Source organism: Lactuca sativa, chromosome 5, assembly GCF_002870075.4.
Source record: "Lactuca sativa cultivar Salinas chromosome 5, Lsat_Salinas_v11, whole genome shotgun sequence".
Taxonomy (NCBI): domain Eukaryota; kingdom Viridiplantae; phylum Streptophyta; class Magnoliopsida; order Asterales; family Asteraceae; genus Lactuca; species Lactuca sativa.
Window position 1 is genome coordinate 272,107,105 of NC_056627.2, and position 13,509 is coordinate 272,120,613.

Genomic DNA, 13,509 nt, shown 5'->3' on the forward strand with positions numbered 1-13,509 from the left:
GGGCAAACCAACATAAGCTTGACAAGTATCAAACTAGGCAACAACAATTTGCTTATTTTAGCCACTAAAGAACCAACATGGATGTTTATCATAAACTGGACAGGAACAAAAGCTTAGGGACAATTTGGTCAAAAAATGGAACATATTATAAAATTGACAAAGAATGTTTAGCCTCCTAAAGTTAATATTACATTTTAATGATCTAAAGCATAACCAATAACGCTTAAATCATATTCTAACATGTTCCTTTTAATTAAAAACCAGAAAAATGAAACGAAATACACAAAATAATTGAACTTCTTTGGGGAAGATCGATAAAGAGGGATAAATACATAGCATAGTCGAGCCTTATCTTCCCCCTATGTCGTTAAAAACTTTTGAAAATTGCTGGCAAGAGTTTAATAAACATACATTACAAGGTATCTGATTAATTCTACAAAAATATTGCAAATCGGTAGAAATTTCTAAGAACTTCAAGCCATTCAAAATTAAAACATATGAATTACAAAGCAACAAATGCAGGTTAAGTTGCTAGAGAAGTCGTATGACATCAAATCGAAATTAAAACATGTAAATTAAGAAATCATTCAGCTAAGTGAAGAGATGCATATTATGAAGTTTAATCATACCTGGTGATGATGTGAATCAGATGACACTTATAAGAATTCAATGGTTGGAGAAGTCGTATGGCATCAAATCGTGGATGAAGAATCGATAATCAGTTTGTGAGTGCGATGGATTCAGATGATTATAAGAAGAAGAAGAAGAAGAAGAAGAAGAATATGATAATTATTTGAAAAATGCGATAACAGCTTGAGAATGTAGAATCTGGAGTCGCAAGCGAATCCACGTAGGGTTATTTTCATCACATTAAAAAAAGAGATGAACATGTTCTACCGAGTTCCACCTATTTGGGTAGCACTATTTTTTTAGTAAATTGTCCCATTGGACTGGGTCAAAATTTCATTTAGTTCTGTTTCGGACATGCCAAACACCATGGGAAGTAGAGCTGGCAATGGGTCGACCTGGGTTGGGTTCGAGTTAAACCCATTTATTAATTGGGTTGAATATTTCATCCCAACCCAACCTATTTATTTAAATTGGTTGATATTTCCAACCCAACCCAACCTTTCAGTTAAATGGGTTGTCACCGGGTTGACTTGTGTATGTATTTTTCAACCTAACCTATTAAATAAATGGGTTAAACATGGGTTAACCCATTTAGAGCTGGCAATGGGTCGACTTGTGTTGGGTTTGGGTTCAACCCATTTATTAATTGGGTTTAATATTTTAACCCGACCTAACCTATTTCTTTAAATGGGTTGATATTTCCAACCCAACCCAACCTTTTAGTTAAATGGGTTGTCACCGGGTTGACCTGTTTATGTATTTTTCAACCTAACCTATTAAATAAATGGGTTAAACCTTGGTTAACCCATTTAAAATAAAAAAGTAAATAAATTAACTAAAGTTTGTACCATTTAAATTAGTTCCAAACATAAATAAAATTTCAAAGTAGGTCAAAAACACAATCCAAATTCACAAATACAAATAAATGTTCAAATAATATTAAAAATATTTAATTTTAAATTTATTTTAAAGAGCGACTAGTGTTGTCGGCACCAAAATATTTAGGAATTAGCATTCGATTTAAAAAATAATAATAATAAATATGAATAATAACAGAACATTGTAATTTATATAATAATACTTATATTGATACATTGTAATATTTAAGTAATTATTAAATTACATATATATATATATATATATATATATATATATATATATATATATATATATATATATATATTAAAGTTAAATGATTGGTGGGTTGAAAATATGTTGATAACATTTACCCAACCCAAACTATTTAATTAAATGGGTTAGACGGGTTGACCCTTTTAATTTAAATAGGTTGAAAACCATAACCCAACCTGCTAATATTGGGTTGGGTTGGTGGGTTGAGTCGATTTTTACCAGCTCTAACGAGAAGTTTTTGAGTTCTGTTATGTTCCATTTAGTTCTACTCACCAAATGGGGCCTTATATTTTTGGAAATTGGGGAAATGTACTATGATATAAATTGTTTGTTTCAATCACAACAACTTAATACAAATTTTTAGTTTTTCAGATGCATTAATTAGGGTTGTCGTTTCAACTGTTTGATTCGTTTTCCAATTTACATATTTGGAAGTAAGATATCATCTGGTATCTTATAATAGTTGAAATGAATTCATTTATTTTACATTAGATGCACTAATACTCAACAAGTCAAAATACAAAGAGATTTACTATGAATTAACCGTTCATTATCTTTGACATAAATTTCAGGATGTCACATTGCCCCCCCCCCCTCCTCCCCTTAAGTGAATTACGTCCTAAAATTATTAATATATAGGCTACTTGGTTCAACTATTATTTCGTTCCACTAGTGGAGGAAGCACCGCTGAATAGTTGTAGATACTTTAGTTTCATTTGATCCTCACGTTCTAATGTAAACTCTGGCCCTCTTCGAAAGTTTCATCGGACCTTTACGATAGGTATGTGACTTGCTTGTGACTTTTGATTTCTCGATCCATGATCTCCACCGATTCCTCCATGAAGTGAAGTTTAGCGTTGACCTGGATCTCATCGAGTGGAATGATGAGGTTTTCCTTAAAGAGGCACTTTTTAAGATTACATATATGAAAGGTATTGTACACTTTGTTGACTTCTTGAGGTAATTTGAGCTTGTAAGCCATCGAACCAACCCTTGATACGATTTTGAAAGGTCTGATGTAATGGGGTTTAGTTTACCTCATTTTCCAAATCTGATGACACCCTTCAATGGAGCAACCTTTTGTAGGACATGGTCTCCTACTTTGATTTCCAATGGTTTGTGTCTTATTTTCAGCATTACTTTTCTATCGACTACGTGTGGCCCTTAATCGTTCCTTTATCTAAATGATCTTCTCCATTATTTTATGTATCATCTCGGGACCAGTGAGTATAGTATCTCCAACATGCTTTTGAGCTAGTTGAGTATCTCCAACTTCTAATCAACATATTGAAGAACAACTTATGTGCCCGTATAAGGCTTCAAATGGAGTGACCTTTATGCTAGTGTGATAGTTATTGTTGTATGATAATTCGACTAATGGTAAGTGAGTATGCCATGAATTACCGAAGTCTATCACACAAGGATGGAGCATGTTTTCTAGGGTTTGTATCATATTTTCACTTTGTTTAACCGTTTGAGGGTGATATTAAGTACATGTCTAGTTTGGTTCCTAAGGTGGTGTAGTTTGCCCTATTTGGCTTAGGTTGTTTGGATGCATATCCAATGATTTTATTACGTTGCTTCAATATGCATCCTAAACCTTGGTGAGAGATGTCACAGAATACTACAAAGTCGTCAGTTCTTTTTAGAACAGACAAAATCGGAGCATTGCACAGCAATTGTTTCAATTTCTGGAAGGCAAAATCTTGGTTGTCTCCCAAATCGAACTTTTTCTTGTCTTTATGGGTTAGTGTGATGAGACGCTTGGCTATTTTGGAGAAGTTCTCGATGAATCTCTGATAATAGCCTGCAAGCTTTAGGAATTGGCATATTTCGGTTTGCATCGTTGGCGCTTTCCAATCCTTGACCGCTTCGATCTTTGCGGGATCGACATGAATCCTTTACTGCTAACCACATGGCCGAGAAAATGCACTTTGTTAATCCAGAACTCACATTTAGAAAACTTTGCATGAAGTTTCATTTTTCTATTAGTTCCAGAATTTAAACGCAAGTGTTGACCATGTTCTTCCTTGGTTCATGAATATATCAATATGTCGTTGATGAAGACGATCACGAATTTATCCAAGTATGGTTTACACACCCGATTCATAAGGTCCATGAATAAGGTTGGTGAATTGGTCAGTCCAAATGGCATAAACAGAAACTCGTAGTGACCATATCGATTCTAGAACACTGTCTTTGGAATTTCTGCTTCTTGAACTCTAAGTTGATGGTATTCGGATCTTATATCGATCTTCGAGTAGTAGTGGCATCCTTGTAGTTGGTCAAACAGGTCATAAATCATCAGGAGTGGATATCGGTTCTTGATGGCGAGTTTATTCAACTTTCGATAGTCGATGCACATCCTGAACAATCCATCCTTATTTTTGGAAAACAATACTAAAGCTCCCCATGGAGAGAAGCTTGGTCGGATAAAGCCTTTGTCATGAAGTTCTTGAAACTGACTAGAGATTTCTTGCATTTCCGATGGAGCCCGACGATAAGGAGATCGTGCCACTGGTGCTGCACCCGGGATTAGGTCTATTCGGAATTCGACCTATCTGATTGGAGGTACTCCAGTAGAATCCTCTAGAGATATAGTCGGGTAGTCACATACGCATGGAATGTATTTGATTTTCTTAGCCTTGCCTTGCATATCCACTATGTGGGCCAAGAAAGCAAAGCAACTTTTCTGCAAACACTTTCTCACCTTCATGCAAGAGATGATTCTTAGATTCTTTCCTAATTTATCTTTATATAATCATGAGGGATTCATTGTTGGGTAGAGGCATCCGAATGGCTTTTTCATATGATTGAACCTCCGTTCGATGAGGTGATAACCAATACATTTTGAGGATCACATCAAACTTCCAATGGCCATAGGCATTAGGTCGATGTGAAAGACGTGATTATTCAGGGTGAGAAGGAAATTGGTGAGTATTTCTAAACTGTTTTCTATTTGGTTGAATGCAATTTCTATTTTGTAAGCTTTATTAATTTTTCAGTTTATGTTTTATCGTGTTTCTAAAACTATGGTCACTAAAGATTGTATATGTATCAGTATGAAATCATATGGAAGCATAAATATTATTGATATGAAACGTACCAGTAACCACATCTGGGTCCTGGCGAGCATCTTCTACATAAATCACTATGTTCTTCCTTTGCCACCCTGATTCTTCAGCTTAGGGCAATCCTTCTTGAAGTGTCCTTTTTGGTTGCATTTGAAGCAATTACGCGTTTTTCTTGCAGTAGTGATTAAGGTTGTAGTTTGGGATCTTTCTACAGAACATAGAGGTGTGACCTCTTAAATTATAGTTGTTTCTGACCATGTAATTTCTGACATGGTGAAAATTACACTTGGTACAATGGGGTAAAGTCCCATAGTAAGATTTGGACGGAGTGAGAGTGTTTGTTTTTGCATCGTAGACAATCATAGGTTTTGATTTGGGCTTGAGGAGTTTGAAGTTCACTTTGGATTCCTCATGGTACTTCCGTTTCGTAGCCTCCATCCAGTTCTGTTCTATCTATTTGGTCGTGGTGCCCTGACGGAGATATTGTTCAGTCAAATAATAGGCCAATTGTTTAGCACTACCAAAGGTAGTGGGTTTGGATGCAACAACCAGACCTTGAACTAGGGAAGTTACCCCCAAATCTAGCTTTCAATCTGTTTTTATTCCAATTTTACTATACGCGGGCAGAGGTAAACGAGGTAGTTAAATTGGCAGGTGTAAGCAGTCACCTCCGACACTTTCATAGTAAGGTTCCACAATTCACATTATAGGCCACAAATTTCTTATCAAGGAAAACACTCCTCAATCAGCATTTGTTTTAGGGCTTCCCAAGTAATGGCACAGGCTTCATCAATTCCTATAGATTTGGTATGGTTATTCCACCAAGTCAGTGCAGAATCCACTAGCATATAGGTGGCATAAATAACATGGTAGTCATCAGTGCAAGAGCTGATGATGAAAACTATATCCATCAACTCTATCAAACAGGATAGACTAATAGCTCCTTTAGTATCGAAGAAGGATTGGGGTTGATAATCTAATAAATCATTATATGAACATGATCTGGGGTTGTTTTTGTTAAAGACTAGAATATTGCCATCATTTTCACTATTCATGGAAGATCCGTTCTGGGCAGCCTCATATATAACTAAGGTTGTGGCAATCCTTGTGCAATTTGAGTTTTCACTAATGTTGAGTCCATTCGAAATGATAGTGGTAAGTGAACTTGTCGATTCCTTCGAGGGGCCTTTATCCTAAATGTTTAGAAACAACACACTTAAGTTGTTTATACTACTTCATCATAAACAAGTATGTAGGAGTTGTATTGTATGATAGTGTATTAGTATAAGTTGTTCCTAAAATCCCATAGGTTTCCAAATTATAGTGTAAGATTGATTACTGAAATACTACCAATTTCCAAACGATAGGGGGAAGGTGATTAAGTCGGAAATCCTCCAGATTTTCAAATTATAGGGAGGGAATTGTAATTCTTACGATTTCAAATAATAGAGAGAATTGAAATATTTGTCATATTTGGAAGAGAGATGTTTGGAGACTATTGAATGATTGACTGTGAACTTATAGGTTTCTCTGCTACGAAGGTAGCAGAGCTGTCAGTTCTTTGGATTTAGGCGAACTAGGAAAATTTAAATGTTATCCCATATTTTTAAGTAATTTTATGATTTAAAATGTATATGTTGTTTTGGTATTGATATAATATTTCTAATGTACTAGGTATATGCATCGAATCTTGAGAACATTCTTCAATTTCTAATACTTTCAACTGTTGTAGTCTATAAAACTCCTTACTCAATGTTGGTTGTGCACCGGCACGACCATAAATAACATAGGCGCGTGTTCCAGGTTTATTTGTGGTATGGCTTATGTATGATACTAACCTTAGTTGAGGAATTTAACATAAAGGGTTGAGTGGGTAGTTTTAGTTGAAGGGATGTTTAAAATTCTATTAAGTGTTCTCATCGCGGGTCTGAGTGTGTATATATATATATATATATATATATATATATATATATATATATATATATATATATATAACTCTTATATATTAGTGTTGGTGCGGTTTGTGGTTTTATTAAATTCTGTTTTGTACTCTAAGACTACTATGTACATACGAGGTGATATGTGCATAATTGGTTCATATTAAGCATACATTATTATTCATTTATTAGCTAAATTATTGCATATTATGGACAAAAGGTACTTAAAAGTGTTTAAATTATGTTTTTCAGTCCAAAGATGAAGCTCGGAAGCGAAAGGAAGCGAGAGAAACAGTTAGAAGATCGAGGATGAAATAAAGAAGAAAAACACTAAAATTGGCACTGACTCGACGAGTCAGATCGACTACTCGGCGAGTTCAATCGAAGAATCAAGAAGATAATGACTCGGGATCCCAGAGAGTTATCACAATGTGGGGAATGTGAGAGGGACTCGACGAGTCGATTCGTATATATATAGATAATTCCTCAGATCAATAGAAGAGAGTTCTGGGACGATTCAGAAGTGTTTTGCTACGATTGAGAAGCCAGAGAAACCCTAGAAGACGACGAAAGAAGCTAGAATTCAATCCTGGAGAGTAATTGAGGCAAAATTTAATCATTCCACTTATTCTTTTGTTTTATCATTATGGTTAAGCAATTTGACTTTGTTTGTTTGCTGTTATTGACTTCAATTATGAGCTAAAACCTTTAGACTTCTGTTTGGGGATACAAAGTTGACAATATGGTTTGATTGATTGGTAGGATTAATTTTAAGTTGGTGAATTTTTATTATTTTAGCTTGCTAAAGAACCTTGTGTGTGAATAATAATTAATTTTCTGTTAATAGGAAGATAATTGATTAGCATGAACATTTATTGATTATTAACCTCATATGCTATGTGATCACTATGCTATATGTCTAGGATTAATGAATATGAAACTAGAATTAATAAGAAAATTGAGTAAATCCATGTGCAAGCTTGTAAGATGACCATCAATCAAGAAGTTAATTAAAAGAATAAATTAGTTAACTATTGCAAGTCTAACTTAACCCGAATAATTAATCTAGTGAATTTAATTAAATTAGACAATTGGCCACTGTTTAAGTTAGTTCATTTGCTAAGGATTAGGGTAGTGAATACGAATCTAATCACTTGAATCGGTAACCAACGAAAGAATTAATCCATTGCACCATTACCTTGAAATGAACCATAGAGTCAACCGAGTTGAACTAAACAGAAGTTCCTTTCCAATTATTGAATTTAGTTAAGTCTTTATTTTCTAGTTCTTAAATTAGTAATAGTTAGTAAGTTTCTAGTCTTGTAAAACTAGAGAAAACCCCTACTTATTAATTAACTTAGATAAAATTAGTTTTTAGTTTTAATTTGTCATTCCCTGTGATCGATACCCTGCTTATTTAGCTATACCACAATTGATAGGTTCACTGCCTTTTGTGTGTTATTTGATAATTAAAAGTAGGTTTAAAACTAAGTGAGTTTGTACACTTCAAGTTTTTGGCGCCCTTGCCGGGGAACGGTTCTAAAATTAATATTAAATTCTAGTCTAATCGATCCTTTGTGTGCGATTTATCTTACACAAAGTTATTTACAAAGTAATTCAGTAAGTAGAATTAGTTTCAATAAAATTCTGTTTTTAGGATAACTAGAATTTTTTTTCAGTTTTTGCCTTGAACTCGCCGAGTGCATTCGAGTAGACTCGGCGAGTCCAACGCTTTTTTCAGCTTTATTTTATTATTTCGCTTTTGTTCTTTTTACGCGTTTTGTTTCTTTTGTTTTGTTTGTTTACAGTTGTTTCATGACCCGAGGATCTGATACACCTCTGGCCCCTCCTTTAGAAGACCCGGAATCCGCACTAAGAAGGAGAAAAGGAAAAGTCGTTGGAGAAACCACATCTTCAAAGAACTCACCACTCAAAAACTTAAAGTCCGTTTTCAGTACGAAGAAGAGCAGCAAATCAGGAGCATCCAATGCCTCATTGACAATTGAAGAACCAATTCAAGAAGATATCGAGTACGAGACCGAGGAAGAAGAAGAGCATACTTACGAGCACGAAACCGATTCCGAAGAAGAGTTAGCTATCACAATGGCTAACATTGATGAAGTCCCCATGGGGGAATGGAAGAAAAGGATGCGTGATGACACCGGGCCGGGACTTGTGCAACCCGCAATTCCCGTGACCGCTACTTTCGAACTAAAAGACCATATTCTCGCCCAACTCAAGGAGATTCCTTTTTACGGGAAGGATCACGAAGACGCTTACAAGCACTTGGACGAAGTGAATGATGTGGCCGATTACTTCAACGTACCGAATGTTCCACGCGAGACCCAGCTTCTTCGCATGCTTCCTGTCACATTTAAAGGAGCTGCAAAAGATTGGTTAAAGTCACTTCCTCCCGGATCGGTCACCACATGGGCCAAGATGAAAGAAGAGTTCATAGACCATTTCTGCCTGCCCTCCAAGATAGCCAAGCTGAAGAAAGCCATTGCCAACTTCGAGCAACAACCCGGAGAATCTCTTTATGAAGCTTGGGAAAGGTACAAGAGCCTACTTAGAAATTGCCCACACCATGACCTTAATAGCCAACAAGAGGTCTCCATCTTCTATGATGGAGTAAATGTCACCACAAGGCAATTGCTTAATTCTCAAGGCCCGTTCACAAAGAAGGCGCCCCCGGTAATTAAAGAATTAATTGAAGAATTCTCTAAGCACTCTAGAGAATACCACAATCCGACAAACGAAGTAAGTCGGGGGGTAGTGAACGCGGCAAATGATAGCATGGCGGCGGTGATAGCTAAGCTTGATAGTCTAGATCGAAGAATGACAAAAATGGATCAAACAATCCATGCTATTATGGTAGGATGCGAAAATTGTAAAGGGCCCCATCTCACAAAGGATTGTGATTTGGATGAGAATGGAAATAAGAGAGCTCAAGTCTTCTATTCAAGTGGCAATCGATATGATGAAAATTGGCAAAAATCTAAGAAGGAATGGCTACCATACGAAGAGTATAAGAAGGCAAAGGAGGAGAAATACAAGCAGAAGGAGAGGGGACTATACCAAAAGGAAGAACCGGTAGAAAAGAAAGCCAATTTAGAAGAGTTATTCACTAGATTCATAGCCGCATCCGAAAAAAGACACAGTGATCACGATGCTGCCATACACGAGACCAAAAACATGCTAAGGAATCAGCAAGCATCAATTCTCAAAATTGAGAAACAGCTGGGGCAGCTTGCGCATCAAGTGAATGATAGAAGACCGGGTCAACTTCCGAGTAACACCGAACCCAATCCAAGAATGGAGAATGTAAGTGTAATAACATCCAGCAGTGAAGAAACACATACAGAAGCACTGAGAATCTCCAAGAAGAAGGCAGAAAAGGTAGAAAAATCGGACCCAACAAAACCCGATCTGACTCGCCGAGTCACTCCATTGGACTCGATGAGTCCATGCATAAATGATAAAACTGTCAGTTCTTTGAAGCCTTATAATCCTCCTCTGTCATATCCAATCAAAGCCATCCCTGTAGAAAAAGTAGAAGCATACAGAACCTTCATGAAGCATGTTAATGCTTTACAAGTTAATGTGCCATTTGTGGAAACAATGCTCCAAACACCTAAGTACTTCAACTTGATTAAGGGCCTTTTTGCTGCTAGGAAAGATTTGGCTGAAGTCGCGGAAATATTGATGAGTGAGCTACCTGAAAAGAAGGGTGATCCGGGAAATATTGTGATTCCGTGCCAATTCGGTAATGAAGTTTTCACCCGAGCATTAGCTGATTCGGGGGTAAGCATCAATCTGATGCCTTTTTCATTCTTTAAGAAGTTGAAATTACCAGAACCAAGGCTGGTGAATATGAAGATCCATTTGGCGGACAAGAAGATAATTCATCCACAAGGCGTTTGTGAGGATCTCCTTATAAAAGTTGAGAAGTTTATTTTCCCAGTAGACTTCGTGGTAGTTGATATGGAAGAAGACTCCGAAATTCCAATTATTTTGGGGAGATCATTCTTGAACACCGCGTGTGCTTTAATTGATATATGTGAGTCTACATTGACATTAAGAGTGGGAGATGAGTCTGTAATGTTTAAAGCTATTCCAGAAGCCAAGCAAGAAGAAGAAAAGAATGAAGAAATCTCATTTATCCATTTGGATGATGAGATGTTACAAAAAGATCTTGAACTTTTGCTAAAAGAAGATCCAAGCAAGTTTTTGATACACTCTGAAGAAGATGAAGATGTTAACAAGGACTTGGAGGAGTTAGAAAAGCTACTGGAAGGAGCCAACTCAGAAAACACCCAAGAATTGATGGAACCCGATCAGACTCGTCGAGTCACTTTAATGGACTCGATGAGTCCAGTCGAATTTAACAAAGACTTGGCCGACTTAGATCTGTTTGTTACTAGTTCTTCACATACCTTGGATTTAGATATTATTCATGACTCTTTAGAAGAACAAACAGCAGACGGAGGAATGGGAATGAAAGTTCAATACACCGATGTAGCATGTCTTGATTCGATTCCGTTTGAAGATGGGTTGAGCATAGGAGGGGATGAAGAGACAAAGGAAAGGAGGGTGGAAGCTGATCAACCATTCACTACTAAACCTAAAGCACGAACCATCACGAAATATGACGTAATTAAATTTAAAGAGAAGGAGGTGCAAGAGAAAGTGAAAAAGAATGGGGTAAAGAAGAAAAAGAGGAAAAGGGAAGCCCAAGCAGCTGAGGGTGATGCTGTGAAAAAGAAAAGAGATGCATTGAAAAGGGCTTACAAGAAAAAGATTCATGCTTACAAGACCAAGCACAAACCACAAAAAGTTAGGCGTGCATTCCCGATGCTGGAAGATGACGAAACGTAGATAGGAAGGAGTCCAGCTAACGACTCCTTAAAAAGAAGCGCTTGGTGGGAGGCAACCCGTATTTAGAGTTTGCTTTCTTTTACTTTTTAGTTTTCTTTGAAAATTTTTTCGTTTTTAGATTGTTAATTCTTTAATTCGATGGACATGTCTGCTTGAGAGTGTGCATGGGCTAAGTGTGGGGTGAAATGATTTTTTAGATAAATGAAAATTTTTATGGACTTTTGCAAAAGACTCGCCGAGTCTTACCACGACTCGACGAGTAGATATGGATTTCAGAAAAAGTTTGACATCGCGAGCAGACTCACCGAGTCTAACCCCAACTCGACGAGTCGGTATTATTTACAAAAAAAATAATTTTGAAATTACTTTTACAACCGGTAACTAGGGTTTTAACCCTAATGAATCAGTTTTCTTTTCACATACACACTCGTCATGCGCCTCTCTCTCAACTTTCTCTCAAGCATTCAAAGTGTTCTTCAATTTTTCTTCAAATTTCTCAAGTACCATCTCAAAAGGTAATGAATTTCTTCTTGTTTTCTGTTAAGAATATGATTATAAGGCTATCTAGGATAGAAATTGCATGAAAAAAACTCGTTTTTGAAAAGTAGTAAATTTCTAGCGTTTTGATTTTTCATGAATTATGTTGTTTTGAATGCTTATTCTGGCCTTAATACCATAATAATGTGTGCCTAGACAAAACCCTTGACGAAATTTCCAGGTTCCATGGTCCAATTTCCATCGACCCGCCGACTGACTCCTGCAGTTCGTGCGACTCGCCGAGTCGTACATGGACTCGACGAGTTGAGTCGGGAAACATATGCGAGACGTTTTTTTAATTATATTCTGTGTTTCTGGGTTTTGTGTCTTTGTTTTGCAGAAATCATGTTCAGAAGGGGGCAAAGTTCCAGTGGCCACCAAGGGGACTTTCCTTGGTTGAATTTTCCACAAATAGAGTCCGCTTCAACATTGCAGAAGTGGTAGAAGATGTTGGCGGACATAAAGAAGAAGGAGATCTATGTGCCCAACCGGATAGATTGGGATTGGCTGCAAAGTGTTCGCTATGAGGAGGAGTTACCTCCTTATCTTGTAAAGGAGTTTCACCATGAAGGCGAAACAATGATTTGCGACGGGTGGAGCCGTGTCTTCCGTATTCAAGAGGCGGTTTATTTGGAGCTGTGTTTGGAGTTCTTCTCCATGATATCTTTCACCGAGGGAGTGGATGTTTATCACCCGTCAAGCTTTAGTTTCTGCCTGGGAGGAGAATTTTGTCAATGCTCTGTGATGGATCTTGCCTGTCGATTAGGGGTTTATGATCAGCCCTTGGTCTCAACACCCATCTTTCGGGCCTTTTTGGCACAAACCCATATGGTGTTTCCCGAAGGAGTTACGAGCACGGGCTGGTGGAATACAATTGGTAACAAGGTCTATATTCTGAAGTCGGCACAGGAAGGGAGCATTCGATCCCCAACACACCGCCTCATTCATCGTCTCATTTCATCCACCATCAACCAAAGGAAAGATGATGACAAGGTTTCTAACCTTGATGTCTTCTATTTATGGAGCATTATTACACCCGGCGTTTTTTGCAATATTCCTTGGTGTCTAGCTTCATATCTCTCGGAGGGTGCGGTCAAGGATCGCAAAACTTCTCGAATCAACGGTGGGATGTTTGTCACCCGGTTAGCCAACTCATTCGGGTTGATGAACCGCAATGCATGGAACTTCATGAAGATGATCCCTACACCTCCATTTAATCCAATTCATTTTCGGAGAGCGAGGATTATTGAAGATTATGTTGGTGGCCATTACGCCATTCCGAATGATGATCCGGTTGTTGGTCCCGAAGCACCGGGGAGGAG

At 37.3% G+C, this 13,509-nt stretch overlaps 1 non-coding gene across 1 annotated transcript; it reads right to left on the reverse strand.

Moving 5' to 3' along the window:
- Nucleotides 1-9,259: 9,259 nt before the first annotated feature.
- LOC111918711 (small nucleolar RNA R71) lies at nt 9,260-9,366 on the reverse strand. Its single transcript, XR_002859320.2, has one exon. It is a non-coding gene; the product is annotated as a small nucleolar RNA R71 (small nucleolar RNA).
- Between the last annotated feature and the right edge of the window lie 4,143 nt (nt 9,367-13,509).